The sequence below is a fragment of the Diceros bicornis genome, chromosome 20 (genome assembly GCF_020826845.1).
Source record: "Diceros bicornis minor isolate mBicDic1 chromosome 20, mDicBic1.mat.cur, whole genome shotgun sequence".
NCBI classification, from domain to species: Eukaryota; Metazoa; Chordata; class Mammalia; order Perissodactyla; family Rhinocerotidae; genus Diceros; species Diceros bicornis.
In genome coordinates this window covers 30459999-30473448 of record NC_080759.1, presented here as the reverse complement: position 1 = coordinate 30473448, position 13450 = coordinate 30459999, and positions in this window count along the sequence as shown.

The following is a 13450-nucleotide window of genomic DNA, read 5'->3' as shown; positions in this document are numbered from 1 at the left end:
CAATTCAGAAGTCCACTTCTGAGAAGAGTTTATTTGAATGCTGGGTTTTAGTAACTGAAACCTCACAAAACACAAAGTTAAAAATGGAAGAACTACTCTAGTGGCTGCAGTGTCTAAATCGATCAAGAACACTCGTTTTTACATTCCACCCATCAGTTATACAAAGGTTTTTTATGTAATTTGGCTGATAAATGTCCATCTTCCCTAATGTCAATCCATTGTCCTAACAAACTGGAAGGTGTAACATTTAGAAATTGTTAACAAATCGTTTCAAAACTCTTCATCGGAAAGATTTTAAGCAGGTTAGAAAACTCTGTTTCCCTGATTTTTAAGTGTATAGATATAAAAATTTATAGAGGTGACACATTTATATTTTTAATTGTTTTCAGGAAAACAAACAGAACTCTGCAAATGTTTCCAAATATCTATTTTCTAAATGCTCTCTTCCTAAGCACAAATGTCTTTTGCAAAGTAGTAACTTTCTTAGTTATTGTTATTACATTCACCTCGAAAGGAAAGGTTAGATTTAATATCTTTTTAAATACCTGATAGATAACATGCTACTAGAAGCCACCAGTCATCGTGAAAAACACTTTGCCACTAAATACATATCAAACATCTGTATGGTACAAAAGATTTTTTCATAGTCACTCTCATTCTCATTTGAAGTGTGTGAAAATTAAACTGTATTTTAAAGTTCTTTATTATAGAAAATTATCACGAGTAGTACTATATTCTTATGTGAATCTCTTAAATTTTTATAGCAACTACTTCATCAATTTTTCACAAAACATTGCTTTTATTAAGGAAGTCGTTTACTGATAAGGATACTTGTTCTTTGGTACATCCTTACTTTGGTGGCGCAGAAAAAGAGTAGTTATTTGTATATTTCATTATGAAAAGAATTTAGCAAACACCACAAACTAAGACAAGTGTAGGTGCATTTATGCTTCCATCCAACTGCACAGCAAAGCTTTCCTAATGCCTATTTGTTCAAATACCTTTTTCTTTAATTCTTTAGTTGTTTTTTCTTTTCCTTTTTGTATTTTGGTTGACCAGTGGGACTGCATTTTAATTTTGTCGACAAATTGTTTTCTTTGTGGTTTTTTTCCAGCCATTTTTTACCATAGCAGGAAATGCCACCATATTCCCCACTGATATGTACCTTTTTGTCTGTTGTTAAAAAGAAGTCTCTGTTTTTGCAAAGTAATGGATTCAATACTGTGTGACTTTTAACATCACTAAAAAATATAAAAAATTATCTTCATATTCTGAATGCTTATTTTTAAATATTTTCCTAATCAGATAGCTTTATACTATCACTAGCTAACATCTCAAGGAGTAATATATACTTAGAGTTAAGTAATAGTAAAGGATAATGTACACAAATTCATATTTCACATAACCAGTAATTTAAATTTGTAAAAATTTTGGCTGACATTGTGACATCTGATTACATTATCATTGCTTTTTGCTTGTAATGATGTTGATAGAGTACTAATACCAGGAGAACAAGTATCTGATCTATATTTTAAAACTGTGTGCTTGTGCTTTCATTATTTATGTTACACACATGTGGTTTCTTTTCAAGATTCTTTTTAAGCCATGTGTCCATTTTGTGAAGGAGAGTTTAAAATATACTCCTTAAATCCACTTACCTGGACGTAATATATGGCCATGTGCCCCAATGGAAAGAATTCCTGGGGGAGTGTTGTGAATTCCTTTGAGTTGCAGAACTCCCAGTCTTCCCTTAGGATACCTGAAATGACTCGTGCCAATTTAACCTACTGACCAAATGGCAGCTCCATTTTTAATCTGTATAATAAATATCAATAGGTTAATTTTCTCTTTCTTTTCTTTTCTTTCTTTCGGCTAAAAAAATCACCAAAACTCTTTCACCAAAAAACATAAAAACAAAACATGTACTAAAATTAGAGGAACAGTGAGCAAACAGAAAACTGGAAAAGCTGAGCTGTCTAGAGGGCAAATGCCAATTGCACACCTGAGATTGGCAGACTAAGCCACTACTAGAAGATAGAAAAGCAGAATGTGAGACTTCTGCATTAAGTCCAGAATCCTAGAAGTGGACCAAAGTGGACCCAGGTTGGTTGCACCCCCTGGCTTCCAGCAATAGCAATTACAAATCGTTTCTGGAGAAAAGTATGCAGTACATCAGCTCCTAAGCTCTTCACAAATTAAGATCAAACAAATAAAAGCTCATGTTCAAAGATCGTCAAACTCATAGGAAAAAGCCACCACAAGTAAGAACCAGTGGAAATAAAAATCAACAGAATTATATCCCATGCACTTCAGATATTGATGATCAGAAACAGAATATAAAGGTGCTGTATCTGAAATGAGTTTTTGAAATGAAGAGTTTCTGATTCCATCCATAATGGGGAATGGGTATTGGATTTACTATTAGTCTAGACAAAATATATGAACAACTGTTTTAAGGCATTGGACAACAGATAGTGTGGCACTGTGACCTTGAGATAAAAGAAACAAACAAGGTGAGCTCCACATTCTCTCTGGCTTTTTGCCTGGGGACACTTCAAAATACAACAGAAAGCTGTGGAAACCAAACAGAGAACAGCAGTCTCACTGGATAGAAGAAAAAGATTGAAGTTCAGAGATAATGAGGCAATTGAAATTTGAAGGGCAGAATACCAGAGAAGAGGGAGCTGTACAGAGTAGGAGCTCCAGAAATCTCTACATGAATCTTTTTGATTATTTAGCTGAATTTTAAGCTGCACAAGTACAGGATGAGACTCTGTGAGGCCTGGCAGAGAACAGCTCCTGGAGACTCTGAACTGAGTGGAGATTCCAGAGGTTGCAGATGGCTGACAGTCATTAAAGTTCCAATCAGCAAGTAACGAGACTTTGGTGAACACTCTGAGAATTCAGTTAAGACCCCCAAAAGGCTATAATTTAGGGAAAGGGTTGCATGGAGACCCAAAAAAGGGAAAAAGCTACATTATCCTTAAAAGAAAGGCTACTATAGACGAATCCAAACAAAACATAAAATCAAGTCCCAATAGGATCAAGCTGACCTGCCAATAAATTAACTAATGAATAGGAAAACAACTCTCACAAAACTCAATAAAAGGAAAACAATAAAATCCCAACTCTCAAACACAGCATGTACAAGGTTCAGCATATAATAAAAATTTTATTAGATGTGAAAAATCAGAAAAATATGACTCATCATCATGAGAAAAAATAATCAATGAAGACAGACCCAGAGATAACACAGACATTGGAATTAGCCAAAATTTATAAATATATTTGAAGATTTAAAAAAAAAGTTAAACATAATGAATGAACAGATGGAGGCTCTGACTAGAGAGATGTATACTGTAAAAAAGAACCAAGCAAAATTCTAGAAATAAAAATTACTATATCAAAAACATAAAAATCTACTAGATGATGATTTATTGGACACTAAAAAAGAAAATAGTGAATTTAAAGACAGACCAATAGAAAGAATAGATTTTAAAAAGAGAAAGAAAGAAAGAAAGAAAGAAAGAAAGAAAGAAAGAAAGAAAGAAAGAGAGAGAGAGAGAGAGAAGAAAGAAAGAAAGAAAGAAACAGAAAGAAAGAAAGAGCCTCAGTGACCAATATAAAAAAAATCAAAAGAGTCTGAAATATATGTAACTGGAGTCCCAAGAGAAGTGGAGAGAAATTAGGGTAGAAAAAATATTTGAAGAACTAATGGCTGAAATGTTCCAAATTTGATGAAAACTATCAAGGTACAGATCCAAAAAGCTGAAAAAGTCACAAGGAAGATACACACAAAGAAAACCATTCCCAGGCATATAATAGCCAAATTGCCAAATATCAAAGATAAAAAGAAACATCTTAAAAGTGATCAGAGAACAAAAAGCAAATTAACTACAGGCAACAGCAATAAGAATTACTGATGACTTCTAGTCAGAAACAATGCAAGACAGAATTCAATTAAATGACCCCTTAAAGCGAAAAGAGGAAGTAAATATCTATAATCCAGAATTATACATGTTTTATATATATGTGTGTAATTATATATGTATTATATATGTAACAAAATCAATTTTCAAAAATGAAAGTGAAATAAAGACATTTTCAAATTAAAAAAAATTCTAAAGAGTTTGTCATAAACAGATGTGTTCTAAAACAAATGTTAAAGGAACATTTGCAGACTGAAGGGAAATAATACCAGATGGAAATTCAGGTCTACATGAAGGGACAAAGACTGCAGAAAATGGCTAATATATAGGTAAATAAAAAAGTTTTTTTTTAAAGATAATTTCTCATTTAAAGCAAAAGGCAATACAATGTCTTGTGGGTTTTAATTGTAGAAGTAAAATGTGTGACAAAACTGGAATGTTACAAGGTTCTAATATTATATATGAAGGGGTGCGATATTAGTTCAAGGTACACAGTGACTAGTTAAGAAGATATATTATACAAATACTACATAGAAGATTTCTGCCCTCATATTAATTGTCATATTAAAAGTAGGTGAATTATACACTTCCTGATTTCAAAACTTACTACAAAGCTGCAGTAATTAAAACAGTGTGGTACTGGCATAAGTATGGACAAAAACAAGGAAAAAGAGACAAATACATAACTATAGTAGAAGACTTTAACTATCTTTTCTCAGTAATCAATAGAAAAAAAAAACCAGGATATCAGTGAGAGTATAGAAGACCTGACCAATACCATCTGCTAGTTTATGTAATTGACATTTATTGAACAATCCACTCAACAACAGCAGAATACCCATTATTTTCAAGTGCAAATGAGATCCATCAAGATAGACCGCAGTCTAGGCCATAAAACAGATTGTAACTAATTCAAAAAATTGAAATCGTATAAAACATGTTCTTGGACAAAATTAAACCAGAAATCAATAATATGAAAAGGTCTAGAAAATTTCCAAATATTTAGAAATTAAATAGGAAACAGCACACTCCTAAATAACCCATAGGATAACATAGAAGTTAAAAGGTAAATTAAAATGTATTTTGAATCAAATAAAAATGAAAATATGTCATACCAAAATTTTTGGCATGGAGCTAAAGCAGGGAAATTAATAGCATTAAATGCTTATGTTAAAAAAAGGAAGGTCTCAAATCAATGGTTTAAGCTTCTATCTTTAGAAACTAGGGAAAAAACAGCAAATTAAACCCAAAGCAAGTAAAGGGAACACAATAAAAAAGATAAGTGCAGAAATTAATGAGAACAGGAAAACATAGAGAAAAACAATGAAATCGAAAGCTGTTTCTTTGAAATAGTCAACTGATAAAACTTTAGCCAGATTGATCAAAAAGAAAAGGGAGAAGCTACAAATCACAGATATCAAAAGTGAAAGATGGGACATTACCATAAAAGCTGCAGATATTAAAAGGATACAAAGGTAATGTTAACAACTTAATGCCAATATATTTGACATTAGATGAAATGGACAAATTCCTTGAAAGATACAAAATACTAAAGGTTATTCAAGAAACTGTCTTGTAGTTATCAAGAAAATGATTTTAAGTTTATATGGAAAGGCAAAAAACCTAGAATAGCCAACACAATACTGAAGAAGAGCAAAGTTGGAGGACCCATACTATCTAATTTCAAGGTTTACTGTAAAGCTACGGTGAAGACAGGGTAATTTTAGAGAAAAGATAGACATATAAATTAACTGAACAGAAATAAAGAGCTCAGATATAACTATATCTACATCTCTATCTATATCTTCAACTAATTTTTGACAAAGGTGTAAAGGCAATTCAATATAGAAAAGATAGTCTTTTCAACAAATGGTGTTGGATCAATTAGATATCCACATACAAAATAATCTTGGTCTATACTTCACACTCTGTATAAATATTAACTCAAAATGGATAATAGACGTAAATATAAAACCTAAAACTACAAAACTTCTGGAAGAAAACAGGAAAAATCTTTGTGATCTTGGGTGAGGCAACCCAAGATCTTGGATATGACGCCAGAAGCATGGTCAATATAAGAAAAAAATTGATAGATTGGACTTCATCCAAAGGAAGAACTTCTGCTCTTGGAAAGACAATTTTAAGAGAATAAAAAAACTACAGACTGTGAGAAAATGCTTTCTTTCTTAATTCAGGTATAATTGACAAATAAAAGGATTTCCATCGTCAAGTTAATTAACACATCCTTCACCCAGATATTCACCTTTTTTTGTTGTTCTTGAGAATACTTAAGTTCTACTCTTTTAGCAAATTTCAATTATACAATACAGTATTATCAACTATAGTCAGGACATTATACATTAGACCCTCAGACCTTATTCCTCTTATAACTGAAAGATTGTAATCTTTACCAACCTCTCTCTATTTCCTCCACCCCCAGCACCCTGGCAACCACCAATCTACTGTCTGTTTCTATAATTTTTCTTTTTAGATTCCACATATAAGTGAGATCATGCAGTATTTGTCTTTTCTGTCTGGCATATTTCACTTAGCATAATGCTAAGGGTCATCCATGTTGTTGCAAATGGCAGGATTCCCTTCTTTTTTTTTTTTTTTTTTTTTTTTTGTGAGGAGATCAGCCCTGAGCTAACATCCGCCAATCCTCCTCTTTTTTTGCTGAGGAAGACGGCCCTGGGCTAACATCGGTGCCTATCTTCTTCCACTTTATATGGGACGCCGCCACAGCATGGCTTACCAAGCAGTGCGTCGGTGCGCGCCCAGGATCCGCACCAGCGAACCCCGGGCCGCGGCAGCAGAGCGCGCGCACTTAACCGCTTGCGCCACCAGGCCGGCCCCAGGATTCCCTTCTTTTTTAAGGCTGAATAATATTCCATTGTGTATGTGTGTATATATATATATATATATGTGTCATCTTCTTTATCCATTTATCCATTGATGGACACTTAGGTTGTTTCCATACCTTAGCTATTGTGAATAATGCTGCAATGAACATGAGAATACAGATACCTCTTCAAGATAATGATTTTGTTTCCTTTGAATATATACCCAGAAGTGGGATTGCTGGATCATATAATAGTTTTATTCTTAATTTCTTGAGGAACCTCCATACTGTTTTCCATAGTGGCTGCACCAGTTTACATTCCTATCAATAGTATAAGTTTCCATTTTTCTCCACGTCCTCACCAGCAGTTGTTGTTGCTTGTCTTTTTGGTAACAGACGTCCTAACAGGTGTGTTTTGATTTGCATTTCCCTGATGATTAGCGGCCATGTGTAGCACCTTTTCTTGTAGATGTTGGCTATTTGTATATCCTCTTTGGAAAAATGTCTATTCGGGTCCTTTGCCTATTTTTAAATTGGGTTGTTTATTTGTTTGCTGTTGACTAGTATGAGGTCCTTGTATATTTTGTATAGTAGCTCGTTATTTGTTATGTAGTTTGCAAATATTTTCTCCCATACCATAAGCTGCCTTTTTATTTTGTTGATAGTTTCCTTTGCTGTGCAGAAATTTTTAGTCTGATGTAGTCTTAATTGTTTATTTTTGCTTTTGTTGCCTTTGCTTTTGGTGTCAAATCCAAAAAATCATTGCTGAGACCAATGTCAAGGAGCTTACCACCTATGTTTTCTTCTAGGAGTTTTATGGTTTCAGGTCTTATATTTAAGTTTTTAATCCATTTTGAGTTGATTTTTGCATATGGTGTAAGATAGAGTCCAATCTCATTCTTTTGCTGGTGAATATTCAGTTTTCCCAACACCATTTATAGAAGGGACTATCGTTTTCTCATTGTATATTCTTGGCTCCTTTGTTGTAAATTAATTGACCATATATACATAGGTTTATATCTGGGCTCTCTATTCTGTTTCATTGGTCTATGTGTTTGTTTTTATGCCAATACCATACTGCTTTGATAACTACAGCTTTGCAATATAGTTTAAATAAGGAAGTGTGATGTCTCTAGCTTTGTTCTTCTTTCTCAAGGTTGCTTTGGCTATTTGGGGTCTTTTGTGGTTCCTTACGAATTTTATGATTGTTTTTTCTATTTCTATGGAAAATGCTGTTGGAATTTTGAAAAGGATTGCATTGAATCTGTAGATCGCTTTGGATCATATGGACATTTTAACAATATTAATTTTTCTAATCCATGAACATGGAATATCTTTCCATTTATTTGTGTATTCTTCAATTTCTTTCATCAATGTTTTCACAGATCTTTCACTTTCTTGGTTAAACAATCCTTAGTATTTTATTCTTTTTGATGCTATTGTAAATGGGATATTTTTCTTAATTTCTCTTTCTAATAGTTCGTTGTTAGTGTATCAAAATGCAACTGATTTTTGTATATTGATTTTGTATCCTACAACTTTACTGAATTAAGAATTTAATTTAAGAAGCCAGACTTAAAAGACTATATAGTGTGTGGTTTCATTTATATGACATTCTGAAAAAGGCAAAACTATAGTGACAGAAAAGAGATCAGTGGTTGCTAGGATCTGGGGTTCAGAAGAGAAGTTGACTACAACATGGCACAGGGAAACTTTTAGGATTGATGGAATGGTTCTATTTTTTATTTATAGTGGTGATTATGTGACTGTATGTGTTTGTTAAACTTACAGAACTGTATATTAAAAAGATTGAATTTACCTGTATATAATTTATACCTTAAAAAAATAGAAATAACACAAATCATTATTCCAAGTGGTAGAAAATACATGAGGTGTAGTATAAGAAGGTGTAATATACTTTAACAGGATTCCCAGAAGGAAAGAATTAAGAGAATAAAAGAGATGCAATATTTGAAGAGATTATGGCTTACATTTTCTAGGATTTATGAAAGACACAAATTAACAAATATGGGAGGGATGATGTATACCAATCAGGATAAATAAAATGAAATCCACACCTAGACACTATATAGTGAAAGTACAGAACACTAAAGACAAAGAGATCTTAAGACAAACAACTTATGGGAACTACAATTGGATAATTGTAGTCTCCTTAGCAGAAATAATAGATGCCAGAAAACAGAGGACAATGATCTTTAAAGTGGTAAACAAATATAACTGTCAACCAAAATTTCTATACCTAAAAAATTATCTTTAAATAATGTGGAAAATAGAGATATATTTAGATAATCAAAAAACAGGAGTGTTTACCACCAAAAGACTTGTCTATTGGAGCTTTCATTATATGTTTTTCAAGAAAAAGAAAATGGTCTTGGAAAGAAAATGGTCTATAAGAAAAAATTATAAGTGAAGAAATTGATAAATCATGTAGACGAATTTCAACAAAAATAGTCTGCATTTAATAATAATATTTTAATATTGGAAATTAAAAAGGAAAGAAAGAAAACACTGGACGACAATAGCTTGTTTTTTAGGAGTGGGTGATCTTAGAAACTGTTCTAAAGCTCCTATATTATTTGAGGGAGAAGTTAAGATCAACTTTATATTTTGTGAAGTATTCAGAAAAAAATACGAGGATAACCACTAACAGAAGAGCAAGTGGAGTATAGAACGTGCACATGAGTGGAGTAGGTGGGGGGAACGAACTAAGAGAACCAGTAAAGGAAGAAATAAATCAGTCTCCTGAAAAGACAAGGAAGAGAACAAAGAAGCACAGAAAGAAACCTGACAAATACAAAGGGCAATGCAAGATAGGAAATGAGTCTAAGAATGTTACATGGATGTAATGCTTTACTTAACTGTGAATTTACCATTCAAAGGGCAGAAATAGAGTAATTTAAAAAACCCAACTATATGCTGTTTACTAGAGATACACTAAAATAAAAAAAAGTTAAAAATCAAAAGATGAAATTGTATATAAGATGATAAAAAGTTGAATTAGCTGGTATTAATATCAGAGAAAAATAGACTAAGTCAAAAAGCATAATTAGTGATTGAGAATGTCCCGACATAATGAAAAGAGATTCAATTGCAAGGAAGATTTAAAATTATAAATTCGTATATACTTAATAAGAGAGTCTCAATATATAAAACAAAAAGTGATAGAAATAGATGGAGAAATTGACTAGCTGGTCCTTGTAGTGGGAGATGGCAACACACTTCTCTAAATATTGTTAGTTTAGGCAGACTCCTCTCCTGATGAATGTTGTTAAAACTTGATTTTCTTACAAAGAGACATACCAAAAAGAGAGAGCACGGAAGAGGAAGTAAAGAGGATTCCCTAGAAAAGAGCTTCAAAAACGTGGTTTGCTTAAGTTTTTGTTCACTTTCAGTGCAGACATGCTATCTGTCAATCAGGAGAGGAGTCCTGGGACCAGCGCTCATTACCCGGTTGGTGCCAGCGGTTTTCAGATCTTATTTTAGAATTTTCCTGATGATCCCACTATAACATATACTCATCAGAATCTTTTGTATAAGAAAGCAATTTTTAAGTGGAATAAATTTTCCAGCGACTGAAGTTTCTATTTGCATTATTCTGCAGTACACTCTTTCCAGATACACCTAGGAAACTTAGTGACCAGAAGGTCACTTGGAGGTCAGAGAAGGTCTGAATGTCAACATGGAGTCAGAGAAATGTTTTTTTTTAAAAGAATATTTTGCTACTTTGTGTTTTCACAAATTGTGTCTAATATTCTGCATTAACTTTTCTGAACTTGCTTTGTAATTTCTAATTTGTCTTTTTACTTTTCTCTTGTTAACTCCTTCCTGCAGTATTCCTATGAATGGTAATTCCTTTTTTTAATTTACTGCCATAATTATAGGAGTTTAAAAATTATTATGGATTCTCTTTTAGTAACGTATTGAAGCTATTGAATTCTTTAAATTTTCTGTAGAACTTGCTCAGAGACTTGAAATTATCTGGTCAAGTAACAAGCAATGCTCAGCATGAGTATAGTGGAAATAAATATAGTTGTGTGGTCCTAGGAAGGAGTCTCACAACAGACCCATGCATAAGTAGAACCTTGGCATATGATAGAGAGTTGGTCTTGCATATTAGTGGAGAGAGCTGGATCAGTCAATAAATGGTCTGGAGGAACTGCTTATCTCGGGGGGGAAAGATCCACATTTCCAGGTGGGTTCAAAGAATTTAAAGCGGAATGCAAAACTTTAAAACTTTTAGAAAAAAATATAGAATATCTTCATGAGCTGTTAAAGGTGAGTTTCTTAAATAAGACACAAAAAACCACTGGCAATGTCTATTGAAGTGGAGGATGCCTCCGCTTCATAGGTAAATATGTCCTACCATTTAGCAGTTCTGCTCCTGGGTACATGCCGTAGAGAAACCCTCATACGTGCGTCCAGGGAAACCCTGACATGAATGTCCATAGTAGCATTGTTTATGATAGCAAAAATTGGGAACAGTCTAACATGGACTTCAGCATCTATGGTTTGTTCATTCAAAAGAATGCTATACCTTTCCCAAACATAATGAGGAGTGACAGAAGCAGGTTGTAGAAAAGTCCATACAGTGTGATAAATTTATATCAAATTTTAAGAAATAAAAACTAATACTTGAAAATTTTTGAGAGCTACATACATATGTGAGGAAAGTATAAAGAAATGCTTGGGAACGTAAACATCAAAATCAGGTACTGGTTTTCTCTGAGAAGGAAAGAAGGAAGGAAGAAGTAAATGTAATTGGGATGAAGTTCATAGGGATCTTTAAATGTATTTATAATATCTTATTTAATGATAAAATTCATTTTTAAAAGACGACTGAGGGACAGATGGAAAACTGTTATGCTATTATTATAAACTTAAAAATTAAATGTTCAATGGAATTTATCTTTAGATACTAAAAAACATTAGAGGCAATTTATAACGAACAAGAAACTGTCATTAACTTATGGTCATAGCTTAATTTCACAAGAGTATTGCCCTGCTTGTTCACCCACCTTATACACCAGATGAGGCTCTAAATGGTTTTAGGCTGTTTGTAAAAATTAAATCCACTTTCAAAGGATAAACATTTATTATCTTTTGATAACAAAGATACTAAAAGTAAATTTTTCCTAAAGTCTAAAAGCAAATTTAAAGGTGGAATTCCTCCTTTTTTTGGCATAATAATAATAAAACTTAATCTTATATAAACTATTGAAATACATGTAGATCCCTACAATTCACTACTTTAAAGGGAACAATACTACCCTGACTATGTAAATTCTGGTATGTTTGTTAAAGAGTCAATCACAATATGTTGTCATTATTTTTTCTGAAGTTATTATAGGCTTTACAGCTCACATTCCCCAAATTTACCTAACAGTAATTAAATTTATATTTTAGTCTTGTAAGTCTCTCTCTTGAAACTGGGCTCCATACCTTATTCAACACTAACATTTCTGTTTGTCATTTGTATTGTAATGAAAAAAGCCAACAATTTTCCTAATTTCTGGCTTCTTTTTCTCTCACTGATAATTTTCATGCTTTTTTGTGGTTTATTTTACTATTCAGGAAGAATGTGGAGAAGTGAGTATCATATACACATGGAAAGCAGGATATCAGAATAATAAGACCTTGGGCGTGGAGTGTAAGCCTCATTGGCCATGTAACTTGGACAAAGCATATATCATCTTTAAGCCTCATTTCTTCATAGTAAAACGAGCCTGACAACAGGGTTGATGTAAGGTTTAAATGAGACAAGGCCCATAGCACTTAGTGTAGTGCCTAGCACGTAGTAAGCACTCAATAAATGCTAATGGATGGTGAAGATGGTGATGACAATTGACTTAACTACTGAGATTGGATGATATTACCATTTGAATAAATGAGTAGAAGATATAGAATAGTAATAAATAGGCTTATAATGAACATTCACCTTTCAACTGACTCTCTCAACTTAGTGTAAATTTGGTGACTTAGGTGATGTTGCAACTGAAATGATTCAGAATGCTGACAGGACCTTCACAAGCTGGGACAACCCCTTAAGGATGTGAGGAGGGCTAGCTTTAGTGTTTGGTCCACAAAATATACACATTTATGTCTCTTCCTATTTGGTGAAAGAACCACGATGTCCACAGAAAATTGACGTCGGATCTGTCCCTGGTAACTTTTACTGGCAAATACACTCATCCCTCAGCTGCTGTAAGAATTGGCTGCTAACGCTCACAGCTGCACCTTACTCCAGAGAATTGTCCTCAGCCCAAAGGAGCAATATTGCTCAGAGACACATAGGAGATTGAGGTTGGGGGAGGAGGAAGCTTTCAGTAGCCAATGACTGCTGAGGGGGGATACAAGTTCAGCCCTCTTACTCCAGTGTGGCATGGCTCAGCGGAGCCATTCCTGCTCCAGCGCTTCCTTCTGGAATCAGGCTGAGCCTGGGCTGCAGCTGGATCCACGTCTTTTTTTATTTTTTATAATTTTATTTATTTATTTTTCCCCCAAAGCCCCAGTAGGTAGTTGTATGTCATAGCTGCACATCCTTCTAGTTGCTGTATGTGGGACTCTGCCTCAGCATGGCCGGACAAGCGGTGCGTCGGTGCGCGCCCGGGATCCGAACCCGGGCCGCCAGTAGCGGAGCGCGCGCACTTAAACGCTAAGC